Source organism: Lichenostomus cassidix, chromosome 24, assembly GCF_008360975.1.
Source record: "Lichenostomus cassidix isolate B80296 chromosome 24, HeHo_3.0, whole genome shotgun sequence".
In the NCBI taxonomy this organism is placed as follows: Eukaryota; Metazoa; Chordata; class Aves; order Passeriformes; family Meliphagidae; genus Lichenostomus; species Lichenostomus cassidix.
In genome coordinates this window covers 3,146,913-3,158,648 of record NC_139504.1, presented here as the reverse complement: position 1 = coordinate 3,158,648, position 11,736 = coordinate 3,146,913, and the positions used below count along the sequence as shown (strand labels likewise).

The 11,736-nt window shown below is 53.0% G+C and overlaps 1 protein-coding gene across 5 annotated transcripts in view; it reads left to right on the top strand.

The window, feature by feature from the left end:
- The first annotated feature begins 320 nt into the window (after positions 1-320).
- Positions 321-11,736, top strand: part of B3GAT1 (beta-1,3-glucuronyltransferase 1) — a 34,265-nt gene continuing 22,849 nt past the window's right edge. For 3 of the 5 annotated variants that reach the window (XM_085081963.1, XM_085081961.1, XM_085081960.1), the window contains exon 1: positions 550-569. The gene's annotated coding sequence lies outside the window, so the exon portion shown is untranslated. Of the gene's footprint in view, positions 570-11,736 lie in introns of all 5 variants that reach the window. The other 2 variants (XM_085081964.1, XM_085081962.1) reach the window with 2 other exon arrangements.

Genomic DNA, 11,736 nt, shown 5'->3' with positions numbered 1-11,736 from the left:
CGGGATAAATTGGTACAGACCATTAGCAGCGCAGGTCCTCCTCTGGCAGGGGAGGCTGTCGGCGCTGCTCTGGATACAAAGCAGCCACGCTCTGCCTCCTTCCTCCTGCATCCCGCTGGCCTCCTCCTCCTCCTCCCTCTCCCCCTCCTCCTCCTCCCTGTTCGCTCGCTCCCTCCCTCTCTCCCTCTCATTCTTTCTTTCCCCAACGCCACGCTGCAGAGCCAGAGCTGCCCGCCGGAGCTCCGCGGAGGCACAGCGGGAGCGAGGAGCTCTCCGAGGCTGTTTCTTGGCGAGACAAACAGAGGCAGAGGGGCGATGAAGGAGCGGCGTGGCTGCTGCGTGGATTAAGAAAGAAAACATAAAAAAACCCCAACCCCAGCACAAAGCCGGACGCAACAAACGAGGAGAAAGGGAGGAGAGGAGGAGGAGGCGGAGGTTGCTGGGGGAGCTCGCTGGATGGGCGAAGAGCCGCTCTGAATCGCGCCTGTGTTCGCAGGGATTAAAGCATGAATGGGAGCAGCTTCCCGGCCACGATGGAGAGAGAAGGCGGCTCCGGCTGTGCCAACAAGGTAACTCTTGCCTCCTCCGGCAGGCGCTGCATGGCCGAGCCGAGCAGGACACAGCTCCTCAATGCTCAGGGTGTGTGGATGTGCGGCTGCAGGGATGGGAGGAAGCAGGAGGCACTCCGGGCGGGTTTGGTTGCCCTCCCGGTGTATTTAAAGCCCGCAGAGCGGGGGCTGCAGTGCTGGAGGATCACTTTGCCCCCCCTTTGCCTGAGGACAGCGAGCTGCTTCCCCTGGGGATCGCTGTCCCCGTGTCGCCTCCAGGAGCTCCAGCATCGCCCTGCCAGCCCATCAGCTGCCCCGGGGTCCCTCTCGGGGACCACAGTGTCCCTGCACCCTCCCGTGCATCCGTGCGGAATCAGGGCAGGGAGTGGAGGCGACCCGGAGTTGCTTTTCTCTTCCCCTGGTCATCCTCTGCCTTTTCTTCGCAGCAGAAAGGGATGGGATTGAGGGGAACTGAAATCCTTTCATTCGTGCCAGCAGTGCCGGGAGCCAACTTCGAGGCTGCTGAAAGGGAAAAGCTGCCCGAGTGCTATCTTTTGGGGGAGCAGGAGATGGCTGGGGAGGGATGTCTGTGTTGTGTTATGGAGCGGCAGTGGGAGGGGATGAAAAATAGTGATTGTGAGGGAGAAAGTCGGCGGTGATCAATGGAGCTGCCCACAAATGATGCTTTTCTCTCCCTGCTGGGCCTCTCTCTGACTCAGTTCCTGGGTCTCTGGCCGTGAAACTCTGAATTTCTCTCAGTCGCAGCAGAAAGCACAACTTCAAGCAGCACTGGGAGGTGTCTCAGCCCAGATGTGTGGGAAGGCACTGAGGAGAGCCTGATGTTTCCAGCTGTGCAGCCCTACCCAGTCATTCCCAGCCAGCAGGGCTCTTGCCTGGCCATCCCTCACCACCTTTGGCAGGATGCTGCACCATCCATTTGCTTCTCTGCCACATCCCCCTCCTCCCCTTGCCTTCAGGGGCTCCTTGATGCCTCTTGGCATGGGGCTAGGAAGCATTTGCTTTGATTACTTAAATAACGACGTGTCCCCGAAGTCCCCACTTGTGTGCAGGAAATGTGAGCCCCTGAGTGCCATCAATCACTCTGAGAGCCTGGGTGAACATTTAGGGAGTTTGTGGCCCTGTGTGAGGCACTGGCAGAGGCTCTGGAGTCTCTTGCACAGCTCTGAACACTCTTGGTTGGATTGTTGGAGTCCCTGAACATCTGGGAATGGGTTTGGCTGGAAGGTTTCAGGGGCTGGGATTGCTTGGCTCACCTGGGATTGAAAAAGTATGGAAAAGAAAATGGAGGCACTGGGGAAAAGATGGGTAAAATCCCTCCTTTCTGGATGGAACAGCAAACTCTGGTTTCTGTGCCAGCCTCGAGGCATTGAGGAATGTAGAAGATGTTCTGGTGAAGGCATTCAATAATTAGAAAGATGATTTCTCCCAGGAGGGTTAATTCTGTGCTAGAGGCTTTGGAAATGGCCAAAGCCAGCAGGACATTGGATGTTGCTATAATGGGAGGGCAGTTGATCAATAATTTTATTTTCCTGTTTGAATATTTATGTGTGTGGGGAAGAGGGAGGAAGAAACATGCAAGCAGTGCTGTTGGCTCTGAGGACATTCCCATTCCATGCAGCTGAATTATAAATCTCTCCCTGTACCTCTCCCTGGGCATTCCTAGGAAAACACAGTTGGATTTTCCAGTGGGAACCTCAGCAGTGCACTGACAGCCTCAGTGGGACCTGGCTGACCCCAGCAGGGTGTTGGGGACACCAGTGTCATGTTTGCATTCTCTGGGACAGAAAATCCAGAGGGAATCCCTGAGGGGCTCCCCAGTGCAAGTGTCCACAGGGAGGAGAGGGGAGAGCTTTCCACCTGGCTTCCCAGAGTTTCCTGACCTATGGAGGTGGCTCAGAGTGAGCACAGAGTGCCCAAGCCTGGCAGGGGCTGTCCCCTGTCCCCTGTTCATGTCACAGTGCCCCTGGGTCACTCTGTGCCTCTGTCCTCTCCTGGTCAGGGCAGCGTCTCCAGAGCTCCAGCCAAGCCAAGTGCTGGATTTGCAATCCAATGCTGGATTTGCTCTTCCCTGCCTGGAGCTGGACTGTTGCTGTGCACCTTTCTGGGGTTTCTCTGCAGTTATTCCCCTCCTGAGGCAAGGAGAGCTGTGAGTGCCTCCAGAGTGCAGGGCTGCTTGGGGTTTAGCATCCTCAGCCCTGCTGCATCTGCTGGCAAACCTCTGGGAGATTTGCCTGAGCTCACCAAGAAACCTTCCAGGAGCAAAGTGTGAGCACACGATCTCCCCTAGCCCAGAGCTGGCTGTTCCCTGTCAAAACTGTATTTTCTAAAACCAAAACAGGGTATCTGGCATTTTCATCTCCTCCAGCTCCCTCCTGTTGCCACAGCAGAAGCCTTGGGAAAGGACAAGAAATATCTTTTAAGGGACATCAGGGCAAATGTTGCATTTCATTTCTCAGTGCTTTTTGCAGACTTGCCTTTTGAGATGATTTTGCTCTCTCTTGCCCTTGTTCTAATTTCTACTGGCTCAAAAAAAAAAATGTTGTGCAAAAAAGCAATTTTTAGCTCCTCAAACAAAACCCAGTGGGCAGATTTGAATCCCAAGGAGGACAGGATATGATCCTTTCTTGCACCACTGTGCATTTTCTCTGGCAGGGGATGAGCAGTGCCAGACGCTGCCCAGCTTCCAGGACTGCTTTTCACCAAGATCCCTGATTTTTGGGGATGCAGTGAGCCTTGGTCAGCATCTTCCTCTGTGGCTGTGCCCTCTGTGGCTTCCTCACCCTCCACTTCTCCTGCAGGCCTTCATTTCACACCTTGAAAAGTTCTGTGGGCTGCAGCTCTGAGCTGTGTCCAGTTGGAGGTGCTTTTGGTGTGGCTTCAAGGCCAGCTTTTCCTGGAATTCATGCCCTTGGAAAGCAAAGATTTTCCAGGAATTGATGCCCTTGGAAGGCAAAGTGTTTCCTGGAATTGCTGCCCTCAAAGGTGCCTCTGCAGGGGCTGTTCTGTGGGTCTTTGTTGTCTGAAATGAGTTGTGTTTCCATGCTCTGCTCGTGGAGATCCTGGGTCAGCAACCTGCCAGAGTTCTGCTCCTGTGCCAGGGCTGAAGGGGGAGGATGGATTCTCCCTTTTCCCCCTGCATTCCCTAAGGATTCCTGTTTGGGTTGGCAAGCTGGCATCAGGGCTGGATTCACCTCCAGCAGCTGATGAGGGCTTTGGGAGGAGGAGATCACAGGGTGGGACTCAGAATGGATCTTCACACCCTGATGGACACACAGGAGCAGCCCAGGTGCTCTCAGTGACATGGTGTGTCAGTCACCATGGAATACATCCTCCTCCAGTTTTCATGGGAACTCCACATCGCCAGGGAGCTGAGAGAGTGGGGAAAGAGTTCATAGATGCTGCTCTCTCAGTGCTCTGTCCCAAAAATTCAGCCAGTTTAGCCCTCCTCCTAGCCTTATCCTTGTTTCTTGTACCAAGTGGCACTTCCCAAAGGACTGGGGCTGTTCACAGGCTCAGAAAATGATTCCTGGGCAGTAAAACACCTCAGAGCACACTTCCACACCCATTTTTCCATCCTGGCAGTGAGTTCTGACCGTCTCTGTGCAGTTGTTCTCACTCTGTTCCCATCCTGCCTGGGCACCACAGAGCCTCGAAGCAATTTGTGTCTCAGAAATCCCTCCAGCTCTGCTCTCCCTGTGAGCCACGGGCAGCACAACACGATATGCCTGGCTGTGACAGCAAGAATAAATAGGAAATGCTCGAGATCCCCCTCCTGCCTGCCTCTGAGCTCTTTTCCTAAAGCCAGGACAAGAGCTAAGCTTCTGTGCAGGGATTTTTGTGCTGTTCTTGAAGAGCAGTGGAGAGGGAATTGAAAGCTGTGGCTCAGAGGGAGAAGTCTGCTCACCCCCAAAAGGTGGGGGAACCTTTGCTTTGGTGTTCTGGATGTTGGGGTGTGGCTCAGGTAGGCTCAGCTGTAAAGGAAAATAGGAATTTCCTGGGTGCAGCTCATCTGATCTAAAGGAATTCCCCAAAAACCACACCAAATAAACTCTCCCTGCTCTTTGCAAAAAGAATTTGGACAGTGAGCTCTGCTGTGGTGACCTCCCTACCCCTCTGGCCCTGCAGGAAGCAGGAGAATGAGACACAATTCACTCCCTGACAGGAGACAGAGCCATGGGATTTGTCTCAGTTGCCTTGCTGGACGTCATTCCTCAACGCCCTGCAGGTTCCTCTGCAGATTTGGCACCTGAAAGGCACCGAGAAAGGCTAATCCAGAAGAAATACCTCCAGCCTGCCTCACCTTCCATTCAGCTGGAAAGAGCCCAGGAGCAGAAGGACAGATGCTGAGGCTCTGCTCTGGATTTCATGAATGGATGGATGTAGAGACGCAAGAGGGGATTTGGAGGGGATTTGGAAGCCTGCTCCAGGATTTGTCTGGCACACAGAGCATTTATAATACTTCCAGCATTATCATAACATAATGCCAGCACGGTTTGGGGCCCACTGTGGCTCTCAGTGAATTAAAAGCATCACTCCTGTCACCATCAGGGCGACAGGGACATCACTTTGGGTAAGTTGGAGTTTTGCAGAGCCCAGAGTTTTGTCCTGGTGGCACCAAGGCAGGGCTGAGATGCTGTTGGGTCTTGCTGTGTGTGGGTGTCAGGTGTGGCAGTGCCTGGGTCACCTCCCCCTGGAATTGGCTGTAAAATTCCACCTTGGAGCTGTGGCTGAACTCCTTGGATTTCGCCCTTTGTGTTTTCCCTCTGTTCAGCAGCTCCTGCAGCTAGAGGAGGAAAGTTTCCTGATGTGTTTCTCTCCACAGAGGTGGCTCTGTGACAGCCAGGGCTGTTCTGACTGGGCAAAGTCCTTGGGGGAGTGCTGCTTTTTAGGGAGTGAGCAAAAGCCAAGGCTGTGGGGTGACACTGCTCTGGTCCCACAGGCTGGGTGATCTCTAATTGTTGTTCCATCTGAATCCCACAGACTGTGGCACAGAAAGTAAACCTGGGACTGTGCTGGGACGAGGGCATCCAGCTGAGATTTTTCAGCTTCAGCTCCTGTCAGCCTCATCCATCCATATAAAAAAAAGAAAGTCACCCTACTGTGGCTGGAATTAGTCCTGTGGAACCACTTTCCCAAAGGTTTCAGCTCTTGCTTGCAGAGCAGAAGTCCATCAGAGTATTGCAGCATTTTGGGTGCTCCAGTGCAGGATTTGGGGCTTTTTTTGTGTTCTGCACTGGTGAGTTTTGCTCACATCCAGAAGGGCTGTGGGTGCTCAGTGCAGCAGGACACACACACAGCTCACAAGCTCAATGCTGCCTTCTCCTCTCCTCCTGCCCACTCTGTGTCCTCAGCCCAGGAAAGGCACTCCTGGAAGGATTTTCTGCATTGTGGATGAGGAGCAGTGCTGAGAGAGATCATTCCTGGTGTTTCTCTGGGGGGCAGGAGTCATGGTCCAGCCCAGAGCAGGGACTGGCTGGATGAATCCTCCCACCACACCTGCATTCAGGCTCGATGGAAGAAGGGAAGCTGGGGCTCCCTGCTCTGGGATGGACTCTGCTGGATGTCCCTGTGCTCCTGTGGGCACTGTGGCTGTCGCTGTGCCCTTGTGGGGAGCTGGAGCTCCATCCTGCAGGAAAATCTGGGGTTTGTGAGGCTGCAGGAGGTGAGGATCATGGCTGTTAACGAGGTCCATAAGGCAGCTGATGAAGGACAGGCCTGACAGGGCTGCTCTCCTGTCCCTCCCAGAGAAAAAGCTGTGAATCCCTCGGGAAGGACTCAGGCTGGAGCAGATCTGCTCTCCTCTCCTCGAGTCCAGAGCAGCTCCCAGAGGAGATCTGTCAGGCTGGGTGCAGAACCTGGAGCCTATTTCAGCTCATGAATAACTTGGTATTTCTCCTGAATAATAGATGCACGTGATGGTTGCTGAGAGGCAGAGTGGAGAGGGAGTTGTGTCTCTGAGGGATGGAGGGAGACAGGGAGTGAGGCAGTCCTGGGCTGAACTGGGAGCTAGGAAACTGGCAGAGCTGATGTTTGGAGGTAAATGTGTGACTGAGGCAGAGAGGGTGCCTGGCTGGTGGTGTTGTGTCTCCTGCATTCGGTGGGAGTATATAAGTATTTATTAATTTAAAAATAAATTGTATATTAGTGTAAGACAGCAGTGCCCAGCTCAGGCTCTGGGGCTGGGAAAAGTGAATATTGGCAATGATGCCATTCCTCTGCCTCCAAGAGGGGCTTCCTGTGGCTGTCCATAGCAGGATTAAACCCCAGCACAGTTTATGCTGTGGGTCAGAAACCCAGCCAGGGCAGGTTTGGGACAGCCCAGACTCTGGATCTGTGGTCTGTGGGGTTTTTGGGAGGCCCTGGCTGTGCTCAGATCAGCAGGATGCTCTCAGATGCTCTGCCTTGAGAGAGAGAGAGACTTCTCTCTCTCAGCCTTCACCTGACTTTCTAGTGGCACGTTCTGCTTCTAATTTGGGAGAGAGAGAGAGGGAGGGATAATCTGGCACAAGGCTGCCACCCTTGAAAGGCTGCCAGCCAGTTTATGGCACTGTCTGCCTGCTCCCCACAGCCCTGGAGATGCAGGAAGATTCTCTCCTGCCATGAAGCTGCAGTGCTCCTGGAGAGGATGTGGCTTGTAGGGACAGCCAGGGCTTTATCCAGATGGGTTGGGATCCTCTTGGATGGGCAGCAGCTGGGTGTGGAGATTGGAGGCACAGGAGGCACTGCTAATGAATAATTCTTCTAGTGTCTTTTTTATAATAGTGGCACATTCAGCAGGCGTGGCTTGGGCATATTCATCTTCCCAGAGTGTGCAGATCCTTCTGCTGGTGCCTGGATGGGCTAACCTAAAACAGAGAATAGACGCAGTTAGGAGAATAAAAAGGAGTTAGATTTATTGAGGCCTTTAAGGTGGATACAGGGCAGACAGAGCCTACACCCAAAATGGACAGTGAGTCACAAGTTTTTCATATTTTATAAGTTCTCTCCATTTACATGTTGAGCTTTAATCCTCCAATTATGCTTGCAGGTGATGATGTCAATTACTCCAAGTTTGCTCCCCCAATTCACTGTTGTTTACATATTTTGGGGCTCTGAGGCAGCAAATTATCCTTGGATCTCGAGTTTTAGATGAACTGCTTTGTCTAAAGATGCTGGGAACAAGTTTTATCACCCTGTATAGAGTCCAGAGCCACACACTAAAACCACAAACACACAAAAAATACAGCAGCTAAAATCCTAAGGCATCACTGCGAGGCTTTGGAAGTGTTTGCCTCTGTTTGTCAGGCTGAGGAGTATCATTTAAGGCATGATTTTTACCAGGGAGGAAAACTGTAAGTGCTGAAATGTATTGAAAAGCTGGGTTGGAGCAGCATGGTGAGAGCTCAGCTCACTCTTGGGTGGCCTGGTTTGAAGCCTCATCTCCCTTGGAGTTAGTTGCTCTCAGTTATTAGTTCCTTTAGCTCTGAAATTCTCCCAAGTGCAAGCAGCCAGAGTTCAGAGAGCTGAGAAGGGGCCTGGCAGGCAGAACTGAATAAAACCACTCTGAGCTGAATCCCCTGGCAGCAAGGGGGATCTGGCTGCATGCTGGAGGTGTAGATGCTGTCTCTGCCTCCAGCCTGGCCTCAGGAAGGAGGAGAAATGGCAATAAAAGGTGCCTTTCTATAAATAAAGCCCCAAAATGGCAATAAAAAGTGGCTTTCTATAAATAAAGCCCCAAGGAGGGGAGGAGGGGGAGCTGCCAATTTCTGCCCTTTGTGGAGGAGTAACTGTCTGTGGCATTGAGAGGATGCAGGAGTTACGGTCAGCTGCTGGGCTCAGGGAAACCTTGCACACCATAAATCTGTCACTGCTGGATGGTTTTGGGGTTTTGCACTGGCAGGACTCGTGTGGGAGGGGAGCAGGGGGAGCTGAGCTCTCTCCCTGCCCCTGTCCCTTGGCTTTGGGGAATTTGGCAGCTTTAGGGGGCAAAGGATTTGCTGCAACCTCTGAAGCTCTCACCCCACACCTCCTTCCTTCCTCCCTTTTATCTTTTGCTAACGCTGCCAGCACTATTTCTGCCCTGCCTGGCAGCCCTTTCTGTCTCATCCCAGAAGGCTCAGGAGGCAGGAGAGTGGAGTTCATAACTCACCTGAGAGTCTGAGTCACGCTGGTGCAGAGCAGGGAGGCAGCTCTGCAGTGCCCGAGCCCCCAGGCCATGGGGTGTCCCTTTTGGGATGGGGTCAGCATGTTCCCCCCTCTGCTGCTCATGAGGGGAGCAACTGCAGCTTGTAATTGCTGTGCTGTGCTGCACTGGGTGGGTGTAGGGAAAGAGAGGATCAGGGAGTGCAGGGGAAGCTCTGTGCTGGAGGCAAAGTGATGTCTTGCTCTGCACTGAGAACCAACACACTCAGAGGGACTGAGAGAGAAAATCCCCTTTTTTTGTCAATGTGACAGCGACTGGGAGGACCAGGAGTGTCCAGATGTCCTCACTGATGTGCCACATCCCCATTTCCCAGGAATCCCCAGTCCCTCGAGCTGCAGAAGGGCTCCATGCAGCACCTTCAGAGCTCTGGTTCCTCCCTCTGTCTCAACCATCCTTTCTGCTCTGGCTCATTATCAACTGAGTCAATGAGTTTAGTAACTCATGTTTTTAAAGATTAGTCATCTGTAGGAATGACATTTGAAAGACTGACAGTTCCAATCAAATCACAAGGGCTGCTCTTGTGCTTGAAGATAGTCGTTTAATTAAAAAACAACCAAAAAAAAGGTAAAATCAACCTGACTGATGGAGTGTGGTACCTTGAGATGCAGCTGAGGAAATACAGATGTGGTCCTGGGCAGGAGGAAGCTGCCAGGCTGGCAGAGGTGGGTTGGACAGGGCTGAAGGGAGTGTGGTGAGGCTCTATGGATATTCCTTAGCCCTGCTCCCTGCCAGGCAGGTCGGTGACAGTCGTAATAATAACGCTGCAATTTGCCTGGTTGATTTGAGCTGCGCCATAATTACTGCGTGATTACAATATTCTTGGAGCAGCCATTACAAACCCCTCCACTTGCTCAGAGCTCCCCAAGGGCTCGTCTGGCACCTCACCTTGCAAGTCAAAGCCTGCAGGGGAGTCTGGGTGTCCCTCAGGCACGTCTGGCTGTGCCCTCAGCCACCTGGAGAGCAGAGTGACGCTGCTGAGACACTCTGTGGAATATCTGGAGGCAGGAAGGTGCTTGGCCAAGCAGGACAAGGATTTTTTCAAGGGGTGAGGATGCTCCTGGGAAGGGCAGGGGCTGGAGGGTGATGCTGGTGGGGGACAGAACTCACAGGTGTCATTCTTCCTGTGACAGCCTTGTGCTCACTGATGTTGGAGTTGTGAAACTGTCAGCTTCACTCTGTCTCCAGCTTCTCCTTGGCTGCTCCATTTCTCATTCAGAAGGGCTGAGCCCAAAATGAGGAGAAATTATCTTCTCCAGGCCCTGAGATCAGTGTGAGCTGGGCTTTGCCAGCACCTCAGGCACCAGTGCTGTGCCATGGCTGTGTGCAGCCCCTGAGCTCCTCCAGCCCTGTGATTCAGTGATTCCTGGCCAAAAGTGGGCAGCGATTTCCATCTCACCTCCGGAGCAGGCTGAGGTGAGCCAAAATAACTCAGCCACAGGGAAGGCAGAGTCAGACCAGGCTGGGGCTGGAAGCTGGACAAACTGGTTCATTCAGCCTGTGACTTTCCCTCGAAGAGCCAAATCCCATTCCCTCAGGCAGTGCTGGAGTAGCTCCTGGTTTATTGGATTGGCATGTAGGGGTTTTATGGGGGTAGAAGAAACGTTTCCCTGCCAAATGCCTCTCAAATGGAGGTTATCCTGATGTGCCAAAGGTTCCAAGGCTGGCAAAAGCCTCCATGCTCCATGGGGAGGGAGCTGGTGAGGGAAGAAGGATGAGAGCACCTTTGGGCAGGCACAGCAGGGTCAGGATTTCAGCAGGGACCAGAAACCAGAGGGAGACAACTGAGAAGTGACCTTCCTGTTTGCCAGCAGGATGTGCAGGTCTGTGGCTGCTCTGATGGCCTGTGAGCACCGATTGATTGCGCTGCAAGCTGCTGAACCAGAGTTGGGCATCTGCTTAATCATGCCAGATCCCCCCTGCCTCCCTTCCCACGCCATGGCAGCACAGAATCAATGCTCATTCCTCAGTGCCATTAGTGACTCCTGCAGAGGTCACAGGACTGTGCTGGGCTCTGTGCCCTGTTTGGGCACCCAGCTCTGAGATCTGAGCCTCATCCCTTTAAAAGAGCCATCTAACAGGGTGGGAGCTGGGAATTTTCTGACAGAGTGGTTGTGGTTGATTTCTTGACCAGCTGCTAAGCAGGGAGCTCTGAGTGCCACGCTGAGCTGTCCTGAGAGGCCACAGGAATAAAAACCTGCAGGAAATACCCCATAAATCTATTCCTGCACTGCTGGGGTGCTGCTGGGACAGAAGGGAAGGAGGGCTCAGGGTGCAGCACTGAACCTGGCAGCTCCTCTGCAGTGGAAAGGTGGTTTGCAATAAGGCAGAAATTTAGATGTGAATTTACAGCCCAGACGCTCCTCAGTTCAAATTCCCTGCCTGGCTGCTCTCGGTGCCTCTGAAATACAAAGCAGCTCCTTCCAGGCTCCCTCAGCTCCCTCCCTGCCGAATTCCTGAGCAGCACGTGTTGGGAGGAGCGTGGAGGAGATGCTGGGTGGGAATTCACAGCGCGGCCAGGACTCTGCCTCCCTTCGGCAGGAGCAGCTTCCCCGTGCTCCCAGGGCAAGGAATGCTCCTGGCTGCCTGGCTGGAGCATTTCCCAGCCTGGACATGTGCACAGAATCCAGCAGCTCCTGCAAAGCAGTTTCCACTTCACCTCTGTCTGCAGGGACTTGTGCCTACAGCAGCTGCTGTTTCCAAGAGTGATGGAGAATTTGGCTGCCTTCGTGTTTTTTCTCCCAGCTTTCGCAAAAAAACACCTTCGAGATATTTGATGTTTGCCATTGAAAAGGGAATAGTCATTTTTTGAGAACTAAATCCCTTTCTAAGGTGTTTAGAGAGCCCAGTGGTGGCTTGCTGCAGTGGGAGAGGCTGAACTTGCTCACAGCTCTGCGAGCTTCTTTCTCCCCTTTTCTTTCATACATTAGCATCAGGTTATTAATAACTCTTTTTAAATAGAGCAGGATTTATTTCTGCAATTAGCAG